General features: G+C 40.2%; 1 protein-coding gene across 1 annotated transcript in view; it reads right to left on the bottom strand.

Moving 5' to 3' along the window:
* The window catches only part of LOC142842044 (Y-linked testis-specific protein 1-like), a 132,570-nt gene that overhangs the window by 106,497 nt on the left and 156 nt on the right, over nt 1-25,917 (bottom strand). The gene's annotated exons all lie outside the window — the stretch shown is intronic.

Genomic DNA, 25,917 nt, shown 5'->3' with positions numbered 1-25,917 from the left:
ACATGATATACACTCTATTACCCACTGAGAACAGCATGTGCTTCTTCTGACTAATATTGCCTGCGATTTACTAGTGAATGAAAGAACAATACCCTCTGTCTAAGAGGTTCAGAGTGTTTCTTAATCAAATCTTCTGACTTTAAAGTCTCTGTCCAAAAATAAAACAACCCTGGTGCCTAAAGTTTTAGATCATTATAACATTTAGCAGTGCCCTAAACACAGTATATGTGCCTTAACTTGACCAGCAGAAATAAAGAAAATAAATAAATAACATAATCAGAAGGAGTTAGCTGAGACCTAGCTGAGAATTGTTTCCTAGCATGTTGGGAGTTGATCACACTGCTTCCTGACCTGCACAACATTGATATTCTAAATTCCCATGAAGATTTGATGAGAGAATGTTCAGGCTTCTCTAATTTCTCAATTGACTCTTGATATCCCATGATTCCCACAAGAGTCATTGACCTTTCTGCATTCTGTCTTTGGAGACAGAAAATTTTGTACTCAAAATTCCCTATTTGTCTCATTCTGTACAGTGTTCCCCATTTTTTTTTCTGACAAAGAGGCATCAGACTTATTCCTTCAGGCCCAGGAGGACTCATCCTTTTCTCCAGTAACTAAAGTGGACCTCAAAATATTTTCATGGATTCACTGGGTGCTCAGGCACATCTCTTCTGAACCAGGATACAGAATGAACTCCAGGAATTCTCAAGCAGGCTATAGTCCTACCATGAAATTATAAGAAAATTTCAAGGAGATGTATGGATGAAGGGAGCTTCTGACGATGCCTTCAGAACTGGGGGATTTCAGATCTTTCCCAATGGCCCAGTTGGCCTCAATCTTTTCTGTCTAGAGACAATGTAACTCATAGCTTTTACCAGTAAAGTAATAACCTGTCGACAACAAAAGCTTCAGACATTACCCTGTGTTCAAAAGAAGATTGACACACCTTCCTTTGAGAACCAGGAGGAATCAGACATTCTGTAATTGCCAAAATGGACTTCATACAACTTCAGAGCAAGGGTGTCATGCACATCCTCAATGCTGAAGGCATCCTGAGACATAACTTGAGAAACAAAGAAGCCTCAGACTTCCCCAATGCTCCAAGGAGACCACAAATACAAACCCTTTAAGGGAATGAGCCATAGAATTTCTGCTAATTTACACTGGGGATTCAGATTTATTCCAGAACCAGAACAGTTCAGGCCTTCAGCTATCAACTCTATCATGTCTTAGATAGCCCCTTCTAAATTAAGTTAATTCACTCATTGAGAAAGCTTACACCTTTGAGCACTATCTTCTGAAGAGGGTTTTAAAGTTATTTTCTCCAACCACAATAGCCCTTGATTTTCATACTTTGCCAGGGAGGGGTTTCTTTTATATGCTGTCTTTAAACAAGGAAACACAGCTTCCATTGTCTCTACTGGAGAAGTCTGAGACATGCCCGTTTGATGAAGTAAGCTGTGAAAAACTGGCATTTTAACTGAAAAAAAGTCTCAAATATTAAGACCTGGCTGACAGATACTTGAGATTGAATCTCTATTACAAGCAAAACAAAGGATCTTCTCTTTTTGTTCATAACTGATTCAGGTCTACCAAATAATAGACACTAGAGCTTCTCCCTCAGAACTGAATGGCTAAGAATTATGCTTCTGACCACCAAAGTATTCTCATGGAACTCTAGATTGAAGTTACATGGCAGAAGAATAAAAAGTACCCTGGATCTAAGATCATCTGTTTTCAAGCTGCACACCAGATATAGGCTTATCCTCAATGTCTACACCAGTGCAGCTTATCCACAGTTTAAGTTAGGGAACAGACCTAGGGACTATAATTCATCTTGTAAGAAGAACCCTCTGATTGCCATTAAGGTTCAAAAAGAGTGGTCAAAGATAAGAATTTTCTACAGTTCACTGAAGAGTTGGAGAAGGTCTAGGGAGTACCTCTCTGGAAGGTATGCAGTTGCATTCCCATTTGCCCAACAAGGTCTAGGATCTGTCTCCTTTCCAAAACTTTATTAGTTTTTTTCTCTGATAACTTAGGCCTTATCATACCCCATTTGGCCCAAATGGCTTTCAGAAATTTCCCTCTGAGGAAGGGCATATGGAATACGTCACCATTGACCAAAGAACACTAGTCCCTGCGGTAGTTCACAGAAGTCAAGAATAGTAGAAAAATCCAGGAACCCATTCCACTTCCTAAATTAAAGTAGCCATGGAATAGATTTCTCAATCACACCCAGTCCTGTTTGATTGCACAGAATTCTTAGGATTCAACCACACTCTGCCTCCTCCAGAGGGTCTCATGTGATTAAGGGTATACTGACATGGACAGTGACATGAAGACTCACTCAGATGTTCATCTTTTTGTCATGTAAACTGCAAATAAGCACTCCCTCAATTTAGCTTCCTTCAAAAATCCAATTTTATCTGCAGAAACCTCAGCTCTATTTCTCTAACTGAGAAGATATTAATGTTTCCGTTCTGACCTGGGTGTCATCCAGGCATGCCAAATGACCAAAGGGATGTCAGCACACCCTGAACCAATATCCTAGGACAAAAATGTAAAAATCTGATCCCCGATTAAACCCTTTTACCTCTTAGTGTCTCACCAGAAATGGAATGGTCCCATTTTGTCTCCTATGCCTGTGCTTCTGATAAAAGGCTTGTGGAGGACACAGGGCTAGCAACTGCCAACCAAACAATAAGTGAAACACTTTGCTTCCAAGGGGATCTCCTGAGAAAATGGGGAGCATGAAGACATTTGGAAAATTTTTAAAGAGAGGGAAGATGCAGAAAGGAAGGCATAAAAATGTTCAATGAAAATCAATAAAAATGAGAAAAAAACACTCTGATTGCTTTTAATGAAGCTTCAGATCCCCCAAGCACGTGGGTATTCCATAGTGTGATGACATTTGGACCTGATAAGATATTGGTTCCACCTTCTTTTAGTTCCCAAGGTAACCTGTAATTTTAATCTTCTGCCTGAAGGTTCTGGAGCTTTGAGCTCTTTCCTACCTTCCCAAAACATTCTCCCTTTTAAAGATAGGGCCAGAAACCTTCCATGTATGGCCTAATAGGTCTTCCATCATGCTGTTCAGGTATATGTCCATCAGAGACTCTCTCTATAAACAAGGGACACTAGTCTACTCTGGTTTGAGATCACATAGGCATGTTTAGCAATTGGAGCATAGAACCACATGACTGCATTCATTTCAGTCAATATAAATGGAATGATTTTAACATCTCTGCAGAGATCAGGACTGCTGAACACGAACTACAGGAAGTAACCTAGCCAGGAACAATCATCCACATCTTTGGAAGAAGATCTAGATTGTTGCTGCCTTGTCTCTCCCAGATGGAACACAAACCATGAATAAGAGTTGAAAGGTTATGATCAGTGTTGGGAACTTTTTCCACTATATGAGGTGCCAAGAATATTCCTTTTCAACAGAAATGTGTAACACTTTCACACTTTGCCCAAAAGCAATTCTGTTCTCATTTTTCAATGGGGTCTCAGAGGTTTTCTCTCTTACACTGGGCTCAAAATTTTCATTTTCCTATTATTATTATTATTATTTATTACTAGTAGTCATCTATTCTTCCCCAGTACAAGGATCAGGATGTCAGTACTCTCTTAAGACTTAGATTTTCCTAAACCAATTTTCCAATGAGCCATATACTAAAACATTTGTTTGGTGTTACATGGTTCATTTTTGTTTGTTTGTTTTTTATTTCTTTTTAGTTGTTGAAAAAAATTTCCGCCTCCTCCCCATTTCCCATTTCCATACCCCTCCTCCCACACATCAAACTCTCCCACCAATTCCCTCCTGCTCTCCCCATCCTCTCCTCCTCCCCCAAGTCCATTCCCCCTTCCTCTTAAGACTAAAGAGCTGTCCATATACCCTGCTCTGTGGGAAGTCCAAGGTCCTCCCACATCTATCCAGGTCCAGGAAGGTAAACATCCAAACAGGCTAGGCTCCCACAAAGCCAGTGCATGCATTAGGACCGAAACCTAGTGACATTGTCCTTGGCTTCTAATCAGCCTTCATTGTCTGCCATGTTCAGAAAGTCCAGTCTCATCCCATGCTTATTCAGTCCCAGTCAAGCTGGCCTTGGTCACAGTGGGTGGGTGCACACCTCATGGTGCTGACATCCTTGCACATGTCTCCCTCCTTCTGTTCCTCATTTGGACCTTAAAAGCTCAGTCTGGGGCTCCAATTTGGGTGTCTGTCTCTATCTTGATCCATTGCCAGATGAAGGTTCTAAGGTGATATGCAAGATAGTCATCAGTATGGCTATAGGATGGGGTCATTTCAGGTACCCTCTCCTCAGTTGCCCAAGGTACTATCTGGGAACATCTCCCTGGACCCCTGCAAGCCCCTTTAGAGTCAAGTCTCTTGCCAACCCTAAGATGGCTCCCTTAATTAGGATATATATTTCCTGCTACCCTATCCAACCTTCCTTTATCCCAACAATCCTCTTCACCCAAGCTCCCCCATCCACCCTTTCTCATGTTTCTCAACACATTTCCCCTTAGCCCCATGCCACCTTACCCCCAAGTTCCCAGTTTTTGCCCAGCAATCTTGTCTACTTCCAATATCCAGGCTGATGACTATATGTTTTCCTTTGGTTTCACCTATTTATTTAGCTTCTCTAGTATCAGAAATCATATGCTCAATGACCTCTATTTATGTCTAGAAACCAATTATGAGTGAGTACATACCCTGTTCCTCTTTTGGGGTCTGGGATACCTCACTCAGGATAGTGTTTTCTATTTCCATCCATTTGCATGCAAAATTCATGATGTCATTGTATTTTAACACTGAGTAGTACTCAAATATGTATATATTCTACACTTCCTTCATCCATTCTGGCAATGAAGGGCATCTAGGTTGTTTCCAGGTTCTGGCTATTACAAATAATGGGGTTATGAACATAGTTGAACAAATGCTTTTGTCATATGATAGGGCATCTCTTGGGTATATTCCCAAGAGTGGTATTACTGTATCTTGGGGTAAGTTGATCCCTAATTTCCTGAGAAATTGCCACAGTGATTTCCAAAGTGGTTGCACAAGTTTGCATTCCCACCAGCAATGGAAGAGTGTAACCTTTACTCCACGACTTGTCCAGCAAAGGGTATCATTGGTGTTTTTTATTTTAGCCATACTGACAGGTGTAAGATGGTATCTCAAAGTTGTTTTGATTTGCATTTCCCTGATAGCTAAGGAGACTGAGCATGAACATAAGTGTCTTTTGGCCATTTGAAGTTCTTCTGTTGAGAATTATCTGTTCAGTTTAGTGCCCCATTTTTTAATTGGGTTAATTAGCATTTTAAAGTCTAGTTTCTTCAGTTCTTTATATATTTGGGAGATCAAACCTTTGTTTGTTGCAGGGTTAGTGAAGATCTTCTCCCAGTCAGTGGGTTGCCTTTTTGTCTTAGTGACAGTGTCCTTTGCTTTACAGAAACTTCTCAGTTTCAAGAGGTCCCATGTATTCAATGTTGTCCTTAATGTCTGTTCTGCTGGGGATATATGTAGAAAGTGATCACCTGTGCCCATATATTGTAGGGTACTTCCCATTTTCTCTTCTATCAGGTTCAGTGAGTTCAGCTTGATATTGCGTCTTTAATCCATTTAGCCTTGAGTTTTGAGCATGGTAATAGATATGGATCTATATTCATTCTTATACAGGTTGACAACAAGTTCTTCCAGCACCATTTGTTGAAGATGCTTTCTTTCTTCCATTGAATACTTTTAGCTCCTTTATCAAAAATGTGGTGTTCATAGGTTTGTGGGTTAAAATTAGGGTCTTCTACTTGAATCCATTGATCGACTTCTCTGTTTTTATGCCAATACCAAGCTGTCTTCAATAGTGAAGCTCTGTAATAGAATTTGAAGTCAGGGATGGTAATGCCTCCAGAAGTTCATTTATTGTATAAGATTGTTTTGGCTATCCTGGGTTTTTGTTTTTCCATATAAAGTTGATTACTGTCCTCTCAAGATCTCTGAAGAATTTTGATGGGATTTATTGGGATTGCAATGAATCTATAAATTGCCCTTGGTAGAATTGCCATTTTTACTATGTTGATTCTCCCTGTTTAGGTGCTGAGGAGTTCCATCTGGACATACATCCCTGTTTATTTGCTGAGGCATTTCATCTGGAATGGTGATTCTGTGCTATCCGGGAGCAGATTGTCCTGGAAGAGAGCACAAAGCCCCCTCCCCCAGATCCTGCTGCAGGGTTCACTTTCTTACACATGACCCAGCCCCCCAATGCACCCAAAGCCTGCCCTGCTGTCTGCTAGGTCCTTTGCTCAAGAACAGTTTTCTGCTCCTCCACCAAGGCTACCCACCCAGAGAGGTGAGTGCCTGCCTACCAGGCAGGCCCCAAGGATTCCTGCAAGGGAGCGTGGGCACCTTCAGCTTGTGCTGCAGGGTCTCCTGTGTTTTATTCGACCCCTCCCTACCCCTCAATTTGCCCTTTTGTCCGCGGTTGATTGGACTACCAGGTGTCCATGTTTAGGTGCTGAGGAGACCCATCTGTATGGGAACGGTTCCTGCTTCTACACTGAGGAGATACACCAAGAGAGTCAGTCACAGAAAAGACTGGACCAAGACACAAGACCTCTCCTGGCTCCATTTGAAGGAAAAGATGGGCAGGCGCCAATACAAGAATACCTCCAACAACCTGAAAGGAACATGATATCACCAGAATCCAGGGATCCCGAACTAAGAAGAATTGTACACCCTACTCCAGAAGAATTAGAAGAAATCAAGTCAAAAGTGAATTATATGAAAATAATAGAGGACCTTAAACAGGAGGTGAAGAACTGTCATAAACAATTAGAGATTATAAACAAAAAGGTAGAGGAAATTAATAAATGTAATAAAGTTATATGGTTCTTATATATTTCCATTCCTCCCAAGTGACTCTCTTTTTTCTTCGAACTGCAGGCATGACAGACCAAGAGGGCCTTATACCACAAGTAAAACAAGTACCAGACATTCATGATTTTCACTGAAGGTTTATGAGCCCATTATCTACTTCCATCCAGGAATAGAATTTCAGAAGTTAAGTTTTCACAAAAGGAAATCTGAAAAAATCAAACTCTATTGAAATGACTCTCAAAACTGACCCCTTTATACAAGGGATGTCTCAGACCACCACCCTATGATCTTCAGCACTTTAGTACACCCTAAGACTAAAGAACCATCAAGTTTCCTTTCTTGAGTTGTTGACCTCACACATTCCTCTACTAATATGGCTTTAGATCTGGTCCCTCTGACAAAGATAATCACATAAACACATATGTGATCAATTGAAGGCGTAAGTCACAAACAATGCCACACCAATTTGGGATTATGATTAATAGGGTGATATTTATTTAAAGGGGAAAAACTTATAGATCACTGTCCCAGGCAACAGCCCTCTGCGCAACCAGGAGTCTAGTCACCGGTGGAGCAGGAAGTGTAGAGAGAGGAGAGGGAAGTGGCCGCTTTTTTAAAGGGAGAGAGACCACGCCCCAAGGGGCTGGTATCTCAGCGGCGATAGGTTGGAGGAGTGGGAGGACCTCCCGCAACACCTCCCCCTTCTGTTTAAATAAGAGAGTTCTAAACCTACTATGAAATTATATACAATAAGTACAAATATCCTATTCTAACTAGCTTAGGTCTTGTATAATAAATAACTTGGCCAAGTCATGAGAGAAAGTAACTACATTTATATAGTCTTCAACCCCATCAAAGATCTGAGAAGGGAAATAATGTTACCTGGGTAATTAGGAAGTTCAGTAAAACAACTTCCAAAACATGCATCAAATCACAGAGACAACTAGCTACCTAGGCAATCACCCAAAGTCACATTAGCAGCGTTGAAGCAACCAACTTTGGCTAAGGCCTAACATAACTGACACACCATTTTCAAAGGCAAGCAACTTTCAAAACTATCTTACCCTGTCTTGGCAGGATAAGACAGCCCTGTTTTACCCATTGATGCATGCTCTGTTTCTTTGTCAGTGGTTGAGGTATGGGCATTTCTTTGCCCCAAGGCCAGTTCTGCCAAAAAGAAATGCTCCAGGTGGGGTGTCTTTGGTGCTCAACATTCTCTCGGGAATAGAGTGGTGTTGCCAGGAGCAATTGTGTCTCACTACCACAAAACTCTGAGTTAGATTAAAGGCCATTTTCTACAGCTCTTTGAAGAAGTTGAAGATTATCTATCTATACTGAGTATAATCTCTATATATCTAAAGAACCTGATTAGTCTAATTATAAATGACAAACTTAGATGACTATTAGTCTATATAATTCTCAATATCTATCTAACTTAAAGACCAAGACAATAAACGACTGTGAAACAAATGAGGACAATGACCTCCAAATATAAACAATGTACAGATATACATTGCAGTAGGTAAATATATATCAATACACAAACATTATATAAGTATCTTAATCAGAGGTAGAAATGTACACTGCAATATGGTAAATATATACAATATATATATATCAATACAATATATGTCAATACATAAAAAATGTTTTAAACAGAGGTACAAACATGAATGCATACAATAGTCAATACAATTTAACTTTGTATCAATATACAAGAATCTATATCAATATATTTGTCTAACAACAGTAACTCACAATTACAAATCTATTATCCCATCATCCCTCTTTTTTTTTTCAAAATGATCCCTGAGCTTATAAAATTCCTCCCCCAACCCTCAATCGTATACTAATTATAATCAACCCCTAAATGATGTCCCTAAACCCAAGGGCAAACTTTACTGGGAGAGGGGACGTCGTCCTCTAAAATTACTTCCAGCTGTCATAGGGGCGACGTTCTTTCTGGGGGATCCTGTGAAAGTAAAATGATGGTTAAATTTCAAGATCAATGTCTTTTAAAATTGCCAATAGTCTCTGAGTATTTTGTGCAGGTCTGGCCAAAATGTTGTATAAGATGTGCACCATTTCAGCTAACCAAGTTGGAACTGTCTTGTGCAGCTGGTACCCAAAGCAGGTCTTGTTGTAGCACTATCAGTATCATGACGTCATATCAACCAGGTGGAGTTGTTGTTATGGGGCCCCATCTTCATCCTGGAAACTTCAAATGTCACTTCAGGAAAAACTCATTGTTCATTGTGAAAAACTTAAACATTAATCATATAGACATATATAGACATATATATATATACATATTCACTGAAAGGCATGATAGATATGTTCAATGAAAAGTATGATAGATATGAAGAAAAGCAAAGATGTTTTCTAAACTCATATTTCTTTCTGTCCCATATCATGGCTCTTGACATGAGACAGAAACTCCAGAAACTCTGGGTTTTTCTCTTACCAACAGGCTTGGAATTGGAGAGGGACTGAGCCAGAGTCCAACTTCAAAACCAGCTTTATAAATTTAGAAATATGGTTTAATATTACTTACACAACCCTTTCAGTTTTCTTGATATTTCCTATTGGGCAGGTATTTTTCCATCTGTCAGTATCCAAATATCCAGGGTCCCTTGAATTTTTCAAAGATGAGTGTTTTCCTGTGGAGATAAGAACAGAACCCTGCCCCCATTCTATATGTTTTTCTTACCATCTGTATGAATATCATCATTGTAGATAAGTTGTCATTTCTCCTTTCCAAGAGGTTTCTCCTCTTCAAATCGAAACTTTATTAATTTTGATGGTATCCACAATTTTTCTTCTCCTGTGGAAACAAGAGCAAAACCCCTTCCCCAACGTAGCACATCTCCTGGCTTCCATTGAGAGGTCAGCACATCTTTGAAATAAATCGGTTTATTTAGTTCAGCAGACTTTTCCATTATCCAATGTCTCTCTGCTGCTGTCGTTCCTTTCTCATTAGCGTTAAGAAAATTCAAGGTTAATAAAGCATTATGTAATCTATTTCTGGGGGTATTTTCAGTCCCTTTCTGTTTGTTCAGCATATCCTTTATAGTACGATTTGATCTTTCTATAACTGCCTGACCTGTAGGATTGTTTGGTATACCTGTAATGTGTTTTATATTATAATAATCAAAAAAGAGTTTCATTTTCTTAGATACATATGCTGGACCATTATCTGTCTTTATTTGTGCAGGTATACCCATGATGGCCATAACTTCCAATAAATGTGTGATTACTGAATCAGCCTTTTCTGAGCTCAGGGCAGTAGCCCATTGAAAACCTGAATACGTGTCTATGGTATGGTGTACATATTTTAATTTACCAAATTCCATAAAGTGGAACACATCCATCTGCCAGATTTCATTTCTCTTAGTACCCTTTGGGTTACTCCCTGCAGGCAACGGTGTTTGATTATAGAAAGAACAAGTAGGACATCTCTTTATAATGTCCTTAGCTTGTTGCCAAGTAATGGAAAATTGTTTCTTTAGGCCTTTACTATTGACATGATGCTTCTTATGAAATTCTGAGGCCTGCAACACACTTCCAATCAATAATTGATCAATCTCAGCATTGCCTTGGGCTAGAGGACCAGGCAGACCTGTATGGGACCGGATGTGTGTTATGTACATCGGACAAAGCCTGTTCCTGATTATGTCTTGTACCTGGATAAACAATGAAGTCAACTCTGTGTCATCTGGTATAAATTCAACTGTCTCAATATGCAAGATAACTCTTTCTGCATATTGTGAATCTGTAACTATATTAAGAGGTTCTTTAAAATCCCTTAGCACCATAAGAATGGCATATAATTCTGCCTTCTGGACAGAATTATAAGGGCTTTGTTCCACCTTACTCAATTCATCTGACTTGTAACCTGCTTTCCCTGATTTATTTGCATCAGTATAGAAAGTACGGGCTCCAGTTATTGGAGCATCACGTACAATTCTAGGAAGAATCCAAGAAGTTCTTTTTATGCGGTTAAGTCTACCACTTTTGGGATAGTTGCTATTAATTTCTCCCAAAAAATTAGCACAAGCTCTTTGCCACGGTTCATTGTCTTCCCATAACTTTTTTATTTCTTCAGTAGTAAAAGGCACTATAATTTCTGCTGGGTCTATACCTGCTAGTTGACGAAGTCTCAGCTTACCTTTTATAATTAATTCAGAGACTTTTTCCACATAAGTTTTTAATTTTTTACTTGGTTTATTAGGTATAAATATCCACTCTAAAATAATATCTTCCCTCTGCATTAGAATCCCTGTAGGAGAAATTCTGGAAGGCAATATGACTAGGATGCAGCTAAGATTTGGGTTCACCCTATCCACATGTGCCTCCTGTAATTTTTCCTCAATCATTGTCAGTTCCTTTTCTGCTTCAGCTGTCAGTTCTCTTGGACTATTCAAATCTTTATCACCATCTAAGGTTTTGTTTAAATGAACTACTAGATCAGGTGTTATCCCAACAGCTGGTCGTAGACTGGAAATGTCTCCTAACAATCTTTGGAAGTCATTAAGAGTCTTTAAGTGGTCTCTCCTAATTTGTGCCTTTTGCGTTTTAATTTTCTCTAACCCTATTCTGTAACCTAGGTAATTAATAGAGTTTCCTCTTTGAATCTTTTCAGGGGCAATTTGTAATCCCCACCTAGGCAAGACTTTCTTTACTTCTTCAAACATCCTTTCTAAAGTATCTTTATTTGAATCAGATAACAAGATGTCATCCATGTAATGATAAATGATGGACTTGGGAAATTGTTTACGAATTATTTCCAATGGCTTACTTACAAAATATTGGCACAGTGTAGGACTATTGAGCATACCCTGTGGGAGGATAGTCCACTGATATCTCTTATTAGGCTGAGAATTATTATAAGTAGGCACTGTGAAGGCAAATTTTTCTCTATCCTTTTCTTGTAACGGTATAGTGAAAAAACAATCTTTCAAATCAATAACTATAAGAGGCCATCCTTTTGGTAACAGAGAAGGCAAAGGAATTCCAGACTGTAGTGGGCCCATAGGTTGAATTACTTTGTTGACAGCTCTTAGATCTGTCACCATTCTCCATTTACCAGATTTCTTTTTTACAACAAACACAGGAGAATTCCAAGGGCTGGTTGATTCTTCAATATGGTGAGCATCTAGTTGCTCTTGCACCAGCTGTTCCAATGCCTGTAGTTTATCTTCAGCTAGAGGCCACTGTTTGATCCATATTGGCTTCTCAGTTAGCCATTTTAAAGGTAGGGCTGTTGGTACCTCTAAAGGTTTGGTATTTGCTGTATGTTCTTGTACAGCCTGAATGGCTGGTGACCTTTTTCCATAATACCTCATCATATCCTTCCCCGAATTATGAATTCCTGGAAATACAGGAATGTTAATCTGGGTATTCCATTGCTGTAGCAGGTCACGGCCCCATAAATTTATGGCAATATTGGCTATATATGGCCTTAGTCTTCCTATTTGCCCTTCAGGCCCTATGCATTCAACCCATCTTGTGCTTTGTTTTACACGAGATAGGGTTCCAATTCCTAGGAACTGAACATCTACCTCTTGAAGAGGCCAATTTGGATGCCAAGATTCTGGGGTAATGATACTTACATCCACACCTGTGTCTAATAAGCCTTCAATAAAAGTGCCATTTATACAGACTCTTAGCTTTGGTCTTTGATCATTAATAGAAGTCTGCCAAAATATACGTTTACTCTGTCCTACTGGGTTTTTTGACTCATCCTCCACACGTAATTCATCATTTAGACCAGTATTACTTTTTACAGCAGAAATTGGAGCTTTTAATTTTCTTGGTGAGGCACGTTCTCCACTGTGACTGGGAATGACTGGGCCACTGTTGGCTTGGGGGCCTGTGAGAGGCCCCCCATGGAGTTTCCCGATGATATCGGATTGCCCCGTCTATCTGTTGTTGACCTACATTCGTTGGACCAATGCCTGCCTTTACCACATCTCCTACATATACCTGAAGGCCGAGGTCTCCTATTTTTGTCATTCCCAGAAGAGATATTATTCCTAGAAATTCTTTGCCTGCAATCCCTTTGTAAATGTCCTAATTTACCACAATTAAAACACCTGGCAGTTTGATGTCTCCTCATTGCTTTGGAAATCACTTCTCCTACCCAAGATTCATCATTATAGCTAAACGTCTCAACATTCATCGTATGCTGAATCCATTCATCCATAGGTGCTGATCTAGACTTTAAAGGCCCAATTATCTTTTTGCATTCTATGTTTGCATTCTCAAAAGCTAGAGATTCAAGAAGTATTCGTCTAGATTCTGGGTCTGTTACCCCTATGTCCAGAGCCTTAATCAATCTTTGCAAAAAGTCAATAAAGGGTTCTCTCTGTCCCTGCCTAATTCTGGTATATGATTCAACCCTTTTTGCTGGATCTTGTATCCTATTCAAAGCATTTAAAGCTGCTTGGTGACATAGACACAGTACTTCATCGTCATAAAGAGCTTGGACCTGTGGATCAGCATATTCTCCTGCACCAAGAATTTGATCTTGGGAAACCTCAATACCTTTTGCTCTTCCTTGCTGTTCCATATGTTTGGATTCTTCTCTGAAATAAATTCCAAACATCAAGGAAGGTCCCTTATCTAAAACTGCAGACACTAACTGATGGAAATCATGGGGGATAGCTCTAGCATTAGAAGCCCAAGTCTTTATCATTTCCTTTACATATGCATTGTGCAAGCCAAAATTAACAACAGCTTGCTTAATTTCTTTCAGATCATTCATTGCTATTGGTGTCCATCTAACTTCTCTGACTCCCTTTGAGCCTTTAGAAGTTGACGCTTTGTCAGAATTAAGCACAGGGTATGTCGCTAGAACCCTGGGTAAGCCAGTTCTAATAGCTGGTGGAGGCATTGTATCCTGTCCTTGTGCCTCCTTACTCTGTTCACCAGCTGCAATAATTTCTCCAATCTTTTCAAACCTTTTTATCATTGTCTCTCTTAAATCCTGAATCTCCTGACCTGTATATATTTCCAGTGATTTCACTGAGGTATCAATTTTTTGGTCCCCATTCTGCACCTGTGATTCCAAAGCTTTAATTTTTTCCTTCAAAGATAACATGTCCTCCTTAAACTTTTCTTGTATATCATGTAGATTCCCATCTTGGAGGTACATTCTGTCTGTTACCTTATCAAAACTTTGTGATAAACTCTGAAGGTCAAATTCAACAGCCTGAACCCTTTCAGGTAACTTTCTAATACCCTTGGATATGGAATCAATTTTGTCTGTCATAGTATCCACTTGTTCAGATAACCTCTGATTTTCAATAATTTTAATCCTGTCAATTAGTTGTTCATTATTAGTTCGTAAAGATTCTATCATTCTTAGGAGTGCCATATTCTTCTGTTCATTATTAGTTTGTAAAGATTCTATCATTCTTAGGAGTGCCATATTTTTCTGTTCATTATTAGTATGTAAAGATTCAATCATTCTTAGGAGTGCCATATTCTTCCTTAATGATAGAATATGGAAAAGAAAACTGAAGCCTAGTAACAAGCAAATTAAGGTATTCCCATAATCATATAAACCTTGTATGATGTAATTCATTGTATTAGTAAATATAAAATTACTAATCCATTGTATTAGTGAAAACAAAGCAGTAAAATTTGCGTTAGAAACGAAAATTGCCATATTACCTATTGTCCAGCAGGTGGCGCTGTTGCAGAATCGCGATGAAAACATGGTCCTGTTTCAGTGCCTTAGTAGATGTTAAAAACTGGAAAACGCAAGTTTCTCAACAAAGTAAATGTAATTAAATCAATTCCAGAGACGGAACCAGAAACCCAGAATCCAGGGGTAGAGAAGAGCAATCTGGAAGCTGCTTATGCCTCCACGTGACAGAGTCACCCTGAGGGGTTGCAGCTTTCAGCAACCGTGTGCTCTGGTTCGCGCCACTTTAAGAGCTGTGCTTGCAAGAGAGATTTAAAAACAATTCAGAAAAGAGCAAACCACGGGAGGCCAAGGCCGCTGCTGCAAGGCACAGGCAGCGGCTGAGGAAGCAAGGGCTCCCGCCAAGCCGAACTTGCGGCCGCCAAGCCGAACTTGCGGCCGCCAAGCCGAACTTGCGGCCGCCAAGCCGAACTTCTGGCTGCCAAGCCGAACTCACGGCTGCGAGCCGGGAGAGGTTCTAAAACCAAATGTTGGGTGCCAAATGAAGGCGTAAGTCACAAACAATGCCACACCAATTTGGGATTATGATTAATAGGGTGATATTTATTTAAAGGGGAAAAACTTACAGATCACTGTCCCAGGCAACAGCCCTCTACGCAACCAGGAGTCTAGTCACCGGTGGAGCAGGAAGTGAAGAGAGAGAGGAGAGGGAAGTGGCCGCTTTTTTAAAGGGAGAGAGACCACGCCCCAAGGGGCTGGTATCTCAGCGGCAATAGGTTGGAGGAGTGGGAGGACATCCCGCAACAATCAATGGGATCTTAAAACTTTCTGCTTTTAGATCATAGAAGGTAGAAAGAGAATATTGCTTCTAAAGCCATCAGTCTCAAAGTTTGTTTTTCCAAAATGCAATGTTTCTATATTCACAGATATGTAGAGCTGCATACATACATCCTTGAGGAAACATCAATGCTTGCATTACTACTTAGTCTGATTTGAGATTTAACTTAGACTCTCAAAGATTTCACATTGGGTATGTATGTTTGTATTGTGAAAAGTAGCTGAATGCTAGTGCAGAGCAAGACTCTTAACCCATTACCCATGATGCCTTGGTACCTTCCAATTTTTTTTTATTTTTATTTTATTTACTGAAAGAAAAAAAAAAGAAATTCCCGCCTCCTCCCAGCCTCCCATTTCCCTCCACCTCCTCCCACTCTTCTCATTTTGCCCTCACTTCTCTCCCCTCCCTCTCCAGTCCGAAGAGCAGTCAGGCTTCCCTGCCCTGTGGAAAATCCAAGGTCCTCCCCCTTCCATCCAGGTCTAGGAAGGTGAACATCCATACTGGCTAGGCTCCCACAAAGCCAGAACATGAAGTAGGATCAAAACCCATTGCCATTGTCCTTGGCTTCTCATCAGCCCTCATTGTCTGCCATGTTCAGAGTGTCTGGTTTTATCCCATGCTTTTTCAGTCACAGACCAGCTGGCCTTGGTGAGCTCCCAATAGATCAGCCCCACTGTCTCAGTGAGTGGCTGCACCCCTTGTGGTCCTGACTTCCTTGCTCATCTTCTCCCTCCTTCTGCTCCTCATTTGGACCCTGGGAGCTCAGTTCTTCTTCCTTTACAATTCGAATCCCCTTGATCCCATTATGTTGTCTTATTGCTATTGCTAGAACTTCCAGCACTATATTGAAGAGGTATGGCGAAAGTGGACAGCCTTGTCGTGTTCCTGATTTTAGTGGAATGGCTTTGAGTTTCTCTGCGTTTAATTTGATGTTAGCTGTCGGCTTGCTGTATATAGCTTTTATTATATTTAGGTATGACCCTTGTATCCCTAATCTCTCCAAGACTTTTAACATAAAAGGATGTTGAATTTTGTCAAATGCTTTTTCAGCATCTAATGAAATGATCATATGGTTTTTTTCTTTCAGTTTGTTTATATGCTGGATTACATTGATAGATTTTCGTATGTTGAACCAGCCCTGCATCTCAGGAATGAAGCCTACTTGATCATAATGGATAATTTTTCGGATGTGTTCTTGGATTCGGTTTGCCAGTATTTTGTTGAGGATTTTTGCGTCGATATTCATGAGTGAGATCGGCCTGTAATTCTCTTTCCTGGTTGAGTCTTTGTGTGGTTTTGGTATCAGAGTAACTGTAGCTTCATAAAAGGAATTTGGTAGTGACCCTTCTGTTTCTATATTGTGGAATACATTGAGGAGTATAGGAATTAGGTCTTCTTGGAAGTTCTGGTAGAATTCCGCATTGAACCCATTTGGCCCTGGGCTTTTTTTGGTAGGGAGGTTTTTGATAACAGCTTCTAATTCTTCGCGAGTTACAGGTCTGTTTATATTGTTCACCTGGTCCTGGTTTAATTTTGGTAAATGGTATTTATCTAAAAAAGTGTCCATTTCTTTTACATTTTCCAGTTTAGTGGCATACAGGCTTTTGTAGTAAGATCAAATGACTCTCTGAATTTCCTCTGTGTTTGTGGTTATGTCCCCCTTTTCATTTCTGATCTTATTAATTTGCGTGTTCTCTCTCTGCCGTTTGATTAGTTTGGATAGGGGTTTATCAATCTTGTTGATTTTCTCCAGGAACCAGCTTTTTGTTTCATTGATTCTTTGGACTGTTTTCTGTGTTTCTATTTTGTTGATTTCAGCCCTCAGTTTGATTATTTCCAGTCTTCTACTCCTCCTAGGTGAGTCTGCTTCTTTTTTTTCTAGAGCTTTCAGGTGGGCTGTTAAGTCTTCAATATGTGCTTTCTCTGTTTTCTTTAAGTGGGCACTTAGTGCGATGAACTTTCCTCTTAGCATTGCTTTCATAGTGTCCCATAAGTTTGAGTATGTTGTTTCTTTATTTTCATTGAATTCAAGGAAGACTTTAATTTCTTTCTTTATTTCTTCCTTAATCCAGGTATGGTTCAGTAGTTGACTGTTCAGTTTCGATGAGTTTGTAGGCTTTCTGGGGGTAGCATTGTTGTTGAATTCTAACTTTAATCCATGGTGATCTGATAAGACGCAGGTGGTTACTAATATTTTTTTGTAACTGTGTAAGTTAGCTTTGCTACCGAGTATGTGGTCAATTTTCGAGAAGGTTCCATGAGCTGCAGAGAAGAAGGTATATTCTTTCCTGTTCGGGTGGAATAATCTATAGATGTCTGTTAAGTCCATTTGCTTCATTAACTCTATTAATTCTCGAATTTCTCTGTTAGGTTTCTGTTTGATTGACCTGTCCATTGGTGAGAGAGGAGTGTTGAAGTCTCCTACTATTAGTGTGTGTGGTTTGATGGCTGCCTTGAGTTTTAGTAATGTTTCTTTTACATATGTGGGTGCTTTTATATTAGGGGCATAGATATTCAGAATTGAGACTTCATCCTGATTAATTGTTTCTGTTATGAGTATAAAATGTCCCTCTCCATCTCTTCTGATTGATTTAAGTATGAAGTCCACTTTGTTAGAAATTAGTATGGCCACACCTGCTTGTTTCTTAGGTCCATTTGCTTGATAGGCCTTTTCCCAGCCCTTTACTCTGAGTAGGTGCCTGTCTTTGTGGTTGAGGTGTGTTTCTTGTAGACAGCAGAATGTTGGATCCTGTTTTCGTATCCAATCCCTTAGTCTGTGCCTTTTTATAGGTGAGTTGAGCCCATTGACATTAAGTGATATTAATGACCAGTGGTTGTTAACTCCGGTCACTTTTTTAGTAGTAGGGTTTGTGTGTTTCCCTTCTTTGAGATGTGCTGGCTAAAGGTCTCTAGATGACTGAGTTATTGTGGGCATTGTTGGACTCCTTGGTTAGTGATTTTCCTTCTATAATTATCTGTAAGGCTGGATTTGTGGCTACGTATTGTTTAAATTTGTTTTTATCCTGGAAAATTTTGTTTTCTCCATTTATAGTGAACGAAAGCTTGGCTGGATATAGTAGTCTGGGCTTGCATCCATGATCTCTTAGTTTTTGCAGTACATCTATCCAGGACCTTCTGGCTTTCATGGTTTCCATAGAGAAGTCAGGTGTAAGTCTGATAGGTTTACCTTTATAAGTAACTTGGCCTTTTTCCTTTGCGGCTCTTAATATTCTTTCTTTATTCTGTATATTTTGTGTTTTGATTATTATATGGCGAGGGGATGTTTTCTTTTGATCCAGCCTATTTGGTGTTCTGTATGCTTCTTGAACCTGCATAGGTACCTCTTTCTTCAGGTTCGGAAAGTTTTCTTCTATAATTTTATTAAATATATTTTCTGTACCGTTGAGCTGCACTTCTTCTCCTTCTTCTACTCCAATTATTCTTAGGTTTGGTCTTTTTATTGTGTCCCAAATTTCCTGAATGTTTTGTGATGAGAGTTTGTTGGTTTTGCTGTTTTCTTTGATCAGTGTGTTTATTTTCTCTATGGTATCTTCAGTGTCTGATATTCTCTCTTCTATCTCTTGTAATCTGTTGTTAGTACCTGTCTCTGTCATTCCTGTTTGTTTACCCAGATTTTCCATCTCCATTCTTCCCTCGGTTTGTGCTTTCTTCATTGCTTCCATTTCATTCTTCATGTCTTGAACCGCTTCCCTAACCTGTTTGATTGCTTTTTCTTGTTTCTCTTGGTTTTCTTGCGTGTCTTTGAGCGATTTATTCATTTCCTCTACCTTTTTGTTTGTAATCTCTAATTGTTTATGGCAGTTTTTCACCTCCTGTTTAAGGTCCTCTATTATTTTCATATAGTTAACTTTTGAGTCGATTTCTTCTATTTCTTCAGGAGTAGGGTGTACAATTCTTCTTATTTCGGGATCCCTGGTTTCTGGTGGTGTCATGTTGCCTTTCAGGTTGTTGGAGGAATTCTTGTATTGGCGCCTTCCCATCTCTTCCTTCAAATGGAGCCAGGAGAGGCCTGGTCTCTTGGTCCAGTCTTTGCTGTGATTGACTCTCTGGGTATATCTCTTCAGTGTAGAAGTAGGAACCGTTCCCGACCCGATGGGATTACTCAGCAACTAAACAGGGCCGCCAGTAGACCAATGATCCAGGGCCAACAGGATGAATGGAGCAAGGGGGGGATGGTATCCAGGAGCGCGCAGGAAGCCTGGCGCCAGAGCTGAAGGTGCCCAGCTCCCTTACAGGGGACCCTGAGGTCTGCCCGGTAGGCAGGCACTCACCGCTCTGGGTGGGTCGTCTTAGTTTAGGAGCTTAAAACTGTACTTGAGCACTGGTCCTAGCATGCAGCAGGGCAGGGTTGGGGAGGGGTGCTGGGGGGCTGGGTCGTGGGAAAGAAAGACAGCCCTGCAGAAGGAGCTGGGGGAGGGGGGTTGTGCTCTCTTCCAGGACAGTCCGCCCCTGGATAGCACACACTCACCCGTCCTGATGAGATTCCTCAGCAACTAAGCAGGGCCGCCAGTAGCCCAATGATCCAGGGCCAACAGGATGAATGGAGCAAGGGGGGGATGGTATCCAGGAGCGCGCAGGAAGCCTGGCGCCAGAGCTGAAGGTGCCCAGCTCCCTTACAGGGGACCCTGAGGTCTGCCCGGTAGGCAGGCACTCACCGCTCTGGGTGGGTCGCCTTAGTTTAGGAGCTTAAAACTGTACTTGAGCACTGGTCCTAGCATACAGCAGGGCAGGGTTGGGGAGGGGTGTTGGGGGGGCTGGGTCGTGCGAAAGAAAGACAGCCCTGCAGAAGGAGCTGGGGGAGGGGGTTTGTGCTCTCTTCCGGGACAGTCTGCCCCTGGATAGCACACACTCACCCATCCTGATGGGATTCCTCAGCAACTCAAGGGATTATTTCTTGAGTGAGATGATACCTAGACTCCATCATAAATTAGAAACAACATAAGGATAGATATGAGTATATAATGATTCAAGGCAAATGTTGAAATAATAAATTATATATTATGTGAAAAATAGTAATAACTTTACTGTTGCTGGGACAGAAAGTAAAAATTGGTGAGTGATGGGAAATGAATTTGGAAAAAAGTGTGTGATGCAGTATACTCTACAGCACATAGAGGGGTCTCTGTGAATGATCACAGTACAGTGTAATGGAAGTTGTATTTTAGGAATATTATAATGCCTCCACTATGGATTACAAATCAAATAACAAAACTGGAGAGGAAAGGGAGTTCATTTATAAGACTGCTGCAGTGATCCAAAAAATTCATGTTGATTTTCTAAATTACAGGCAACAAAATGAACAAGTTCAAACTACCCTTTGGTAGCTGTATGATCATTGACAATAATTTAAATGTATATAGACACTCTCAAGAAAGAAGGAAGCATGGATGTTATTTTTTAATCCCAACACTAAGGAAGCTAAATTGTAATCCCAACCCCGAGACAGTGCAAACAGGAATTCAAGTCCAGCTTGAATAAAATACTGTCTCAACAACGAAAAACTAAAACTGAAAAACCCAAAATATATATACACATTAGAGTACTATGCTGCGGTAAAAAACAATGACTTCTCTAATTTTGCATGCAAATGGATGGAAATAGAAAACACTATTCTGAGTGAGGTAACCCAGACCCAAAAAGATGAACATGGGATGTACTCACTCATAATTGGTTTCTAGCCATAAATAAGGGTCACGGATTCTACAATTAGTGAACCTAAAGAAGCTAAATAAGAAGGTGAACCCAACGAAAAACATATAGTTATCCTCTTAGCTATGGGAACTAGACAAAATTGCCGGGGAGAAAATTGGGATCTTGGGGGTGGGGTGGGATGGGGGTAAGGGGAGATGGGGAGAGAAAAGGGAGAAGGGGAGGATGGGGCGAACTTGAGGAAACAGGATAATTGGGATAAAGGAAGGTTGGATAGGGGAGCACGGAAGCACAATTCTTAGTTAGGGTTGGCAAGAGACTTGAACCTAGAGTGGCTCCCAGAAGCCCAAGGCGATGTCCCCAGTTAGTTCCTTGCACAGCTGAGGATAGGGAACCTGAAATGACCCTATCCTATAGCAATAATGACGAATATCTTGCATAGCACCATAGAATTTTCATCTGGTGATGGTTGGAGATAGAGACAGAGGCCCACACAGAAGCACTGGACTGAGCTCCCAAGGTCCCAATGAGGAGCGGAAGAAGGGAGAAGATTAGCAAGGAAGTCAGGACCACGAGGGGTGCACACACCCAATGAGACAGTGAGGCTGATCTATTGGGAGCTCACCAAGGCCAGCTGGACTATGACTGAAAAAGCATGGGATAAAACCAGACTCTCTGAACATGGCGAGCAATGAGGGATGATGAGAAGTCAAGGACAATGGCACTGGGTTTTGATCATACTTCATGTTCTGGCTTTGTGGGAGCCTAGCCAGTTTGGATATTCACCTTTCTAGATATGGGTGGAGGGGGGAGGACCTTGGACTTTCCACGGGGCAGGGAATCCTGACTGTTCTTTGGACTGGAGAGGGAGGGGGAGAGAAGTGGGGGGAGGGGAAGAAGGTTGGGAGGAGGGGGAGGGAAATGGGAGGCTGGAATGAGGCTGAAACTTTTTTATCCTTTACTCAATAAAAAATAAATAAATAAATAAAAAATCCAGGTGAGTCAAAATAAAAACAAAAAACTTTTAGAACTTTTTTTCAGCATGGAAAACTAAGAAAATTTACACCATTATATGCCAACCATATACTGAAGAAGGAAGTACAAGAATGAAAACTTATTTTTGTGAAGTGAGATTATGAATTCACTTTTTTTTTAATTTATTTATTTATTAACGATTTCTGTCTCTTCCCTGCCACCGCCTCCCATTTCCCTCCTCATCCCCCAATCAAGTCCCCCTCCCTCCTCAGCCCAAAGAGCAATCAGGGTTCCCTGCCCTGTGGGAAGTCCAAGGACCACCTACCTCCATCCAGGTCTAGTAAGGTGAGCATCCAAACTGCCTAGGCTCCCACAAAGCCAGTACATGCAGGAGAATCAGGAACCCATTGCCATTGTTCTTGAGTTCTCAGTAGTCCTCATTGTCTGCTATGTTCAGGGAGACTGGTTTTATCCCAGGCTTTTTCAGACCCAGGCCAGCTGAACATCCCCATTGTCTCAGTGTGTGGGTGCACCCCTCACGGTCCTGAGTTCCTTGCTTGAGCTCTCTCTGCTTTTGCTCTTGATGAAACTCATGAAGTGAACATATATCCAACATAGAACAAATGTAACTCATGTAGTAACAATGGATTTCATCAATATCTGTCAGTTAATAACTGAAAAAGCATAAGGAAACCTTGGGTATTGTGAGGAAAGGAAAGAATCCCACGCAACACTAATGATAGCTGGCTGTCAGTGTTAGTTAAATGTGCAAAGATACAAACAGAAAAGTGGAACATAGAAGAGAGAAGAGTGGAAGGGAGACAGGAGTGCTGAAGAACATCAATGAGAAATTAAAAATAATGCTGCTATGAACACAGTAGAGCAAATGTCCTTGTGGTGTGAGTGCACAAGCTTTGGGTATATGCCAGAGAGTGGTATTACTGGATCTTGAGGTAGATTGGTTTCCAGTTGTCTGAGAAACTGCTATACTTATTTCCAAAGTGTCTTTAGAAATTTGTACTCCCACCAGCAATGGAGGAGTACTCCACTTACTCCATATCCTCTCCAGAATAAGCTGTCATTGGTGTTTTTGATCTTAGCCATTCTGACAGGTGTAAGATGGAATCTCAGAGTTTTGATTTCCATTTATCTGATGGCTAATGATGTTGAGCAATTCCTTAAGTTCCTTTTGACCTTTCAGATTTCTCAACAAAAAGTTCTCTGTTTAGATCTACACCAAATTTTAATTGAATTATTTGTTGTTGTGTGGCCTAGTTTCTTGAGTTCTTTGTATATTTTGTAGATCAACCTTCTGTCTGATGTGGGGCTGGTGGAGATCTTTTTCTGTTCTATGGGCTGTCATTTTATCTTGTTGACTGTGACTTTTTTTACAGAAGCTTCTAGGTTTTAGGAAGTCCTATTTATAAATAGCCCATATCAGTGTCTGTGCTACTAGTGTCATATTCAGGAAGTAGTCTCCTTCCTTAAGGGACAGCCTTTGTTGACTCCCCATGGGAGGCCTCACCACCAATGAGGATGGGAACTTGTTATGGGAATGTAGGTGGAGTGGTAGGAGCAGAGGAGAGAAACTGGAATTGGAATGTAAAATAAAAAAAACTGCTTAAAAATAATAAATATCAATGAAAATTGAAGCTAGTAACACAGTTTTTACTCTCATCATGTTGGGGAGAATTCCTAGAAGATTTATCTTCCCTTTGCTGAGCTTATAGCAATGGGAACAGTAACTAAAGATCTGCTATGACCATGCAAAATCTAAAACATAACTAAGAGCTTAACATTATGAATCTTCAGTGTGAGACACGACATAATTTTTCCACTAACATTATTTGGTATGTTTTTACATTTTGATTTTTGGTTTGAGAATTTCATGTATATAAATAATGCATTTGTTAAAATCCACCCCCATTTTTCTTTTCATTTCCTATTCCCTCATCCTCCCTCCAACTTAAAACTTATTTTTTTAAACATTAGCCCAATGAGTGTGTTTAACACCATCTGCATATACATGTCTATAAGACGACCTCTGGATCATGAGCACCCTCATAGTAGCAACAACCTTAAAGAAAAAAATGCCTATTCTGGGAGTAAGGTGAGGAATGTGATACAGGAACACATTTAAAGCTGGGCATTCCAGTCTCTCATTCTTTACAAGGTGACCAGTGTTGGTCTCTGTATCATGCTTAATAAAATATAACATTTCTCAGTGGGGAGATAGCAGTTATACATGTCACACAAGAAAGAGTAGAATTGCCGGGTGGTGGTGGCACATGCCTTTAATCCCAGCACTCAAGAGGCACAGGCAGGTAGATCTCTGTGAGTTCGAGGCCAGCCTGGTCTACAAGAGCTAGTTCCAGGACAGGACCAAAAGGCTACGGAAAAACCCTGTCTTGAAAATCCAAAAAGAAAGAAAGAAAGAAAGAAAGAAAGAAAGAAAGAAAGAAAGAAAGAAAGAAAGAAAGAAAGGAAGGAAGGAAGGAAGGAAGAAAGAAAGAAAGAAAGAATAGAATTCAGAACCTTAGAATCCATCAACTAAATATGTAGTGGACATGGAAGCCAACTTGATATTCCAGCCCAGCAGTTGAGAAAAGCAGGTGCAAGACTAGCTTTATTGGTGAACACTTAGTTTGCTTGAGAGAACATGCCTCCGAAATGTAAGGTGGAAGAAGTAGGGAAGATTAGTGCAATCAATCTTGCAGCTTTTTACAAATATGTGCATATACAACATCACATTTATGCAGACATATAAGAACACAATTACAAATGGAAGAAAGAAAAAAGAACTATTTGATATTCAATTCCATAGAAAAATCATTCATTGAGAACCTGTTTCTCCTGTTTTAAGAAAAAAGACTTTTCTTTCCCAAAGCCAGAATTGGGTAAAGAAGCACTATAACACTCACAATTAGTATGATATAAAAAAATTAAATTCTTCAACTGCAAAAAACAAAATTTGTTCCTCACAAAGTAGAGTGGAGGTGGAAATGAAGAGATGTGGATGAGGTGGGGGGAGCATAAGGGCATAACTGAGACCAAGAACTCATTGTGTTTTTAACACCCAATCTCTTTCACATTTGAAAACCACAACTAGAAATCATGGTGCCAAGTGAACAAAAGTTTTAGTGAGGTATGTAGAACGAAGTGAGCATGGCAATCTAGTGTTCCTAAAGTACTATTAAGACATGAGAAAACCATGCAGAGTAAAGAAGATTCAGATTCTGGTACTGCAGTGGTGTTCAATGTGTGGCTTCCCACTTTTTAGTGTTTCTGTATTTAAAAAACAAACAAACGAAAAACCCCAAAAAACAGTTTTCCAGTGAGAGATGAGGGTGCAGCCAAAGGATGGATGCTTTTTTTTTGTTTGTTTGTTTGTTTTGTTTTTTTTGTCAAAATAAAGTCAGCTTTATTTCCAAAAAGAAATCACTAAATATTTATACATTATTTATATAAATTATGTGATGACCTTCAGCAAATAAAGGGGACCTATAAAATGTTATGGCTTGCATTGTAGATTTTAATTGCGAAATTTCTTCTTTTTCCGGAACTTCTTTCCTGCTGCATTTGCTGCTTTTTCAGCCATGATTTCTGAATACTTCGATTCTGAGTTCAGAATATTTAACCGAAGGATGGATGCTTTTTTGATAGCACATTTGATGGATCTGTTTAAAGTGTATGTTTTTCTCAGATCCTACTGATGGGTTCACCCCACCTCACATTCTCTCCTCTCCAGCCTCACAACCTAGTCCTAAACCCAGTCAGGCAGCAGCCTGACTTCTTGTAGGCAAGGATGATTCTTCCAGAAGGCCCTGATTATGATGTCTCACATTGTAGACAATGAGGAGCCCTGACGTCACCTGCAATATGTAAGGCCGGGCA

This window comes from Microtus pennsylvanicus, chromosome Y (assembly GCF_037038515.1).
Source record: "Microtus pennsylvanicus isolate mMicPen1 chromosome Y, mMicPen1.hap1, whole genome shotgun sequence".
NCBI lineage: Eukaryota > Metazoa > Chordata > Mammalia > Rodentia > Cricetidae > Microtus > Microtus pennsylvanicus.
Note: the sequence above shows the minus strand (reverse complement) of the source record. Positions and strands in the feature narration are given on the sequence as shown.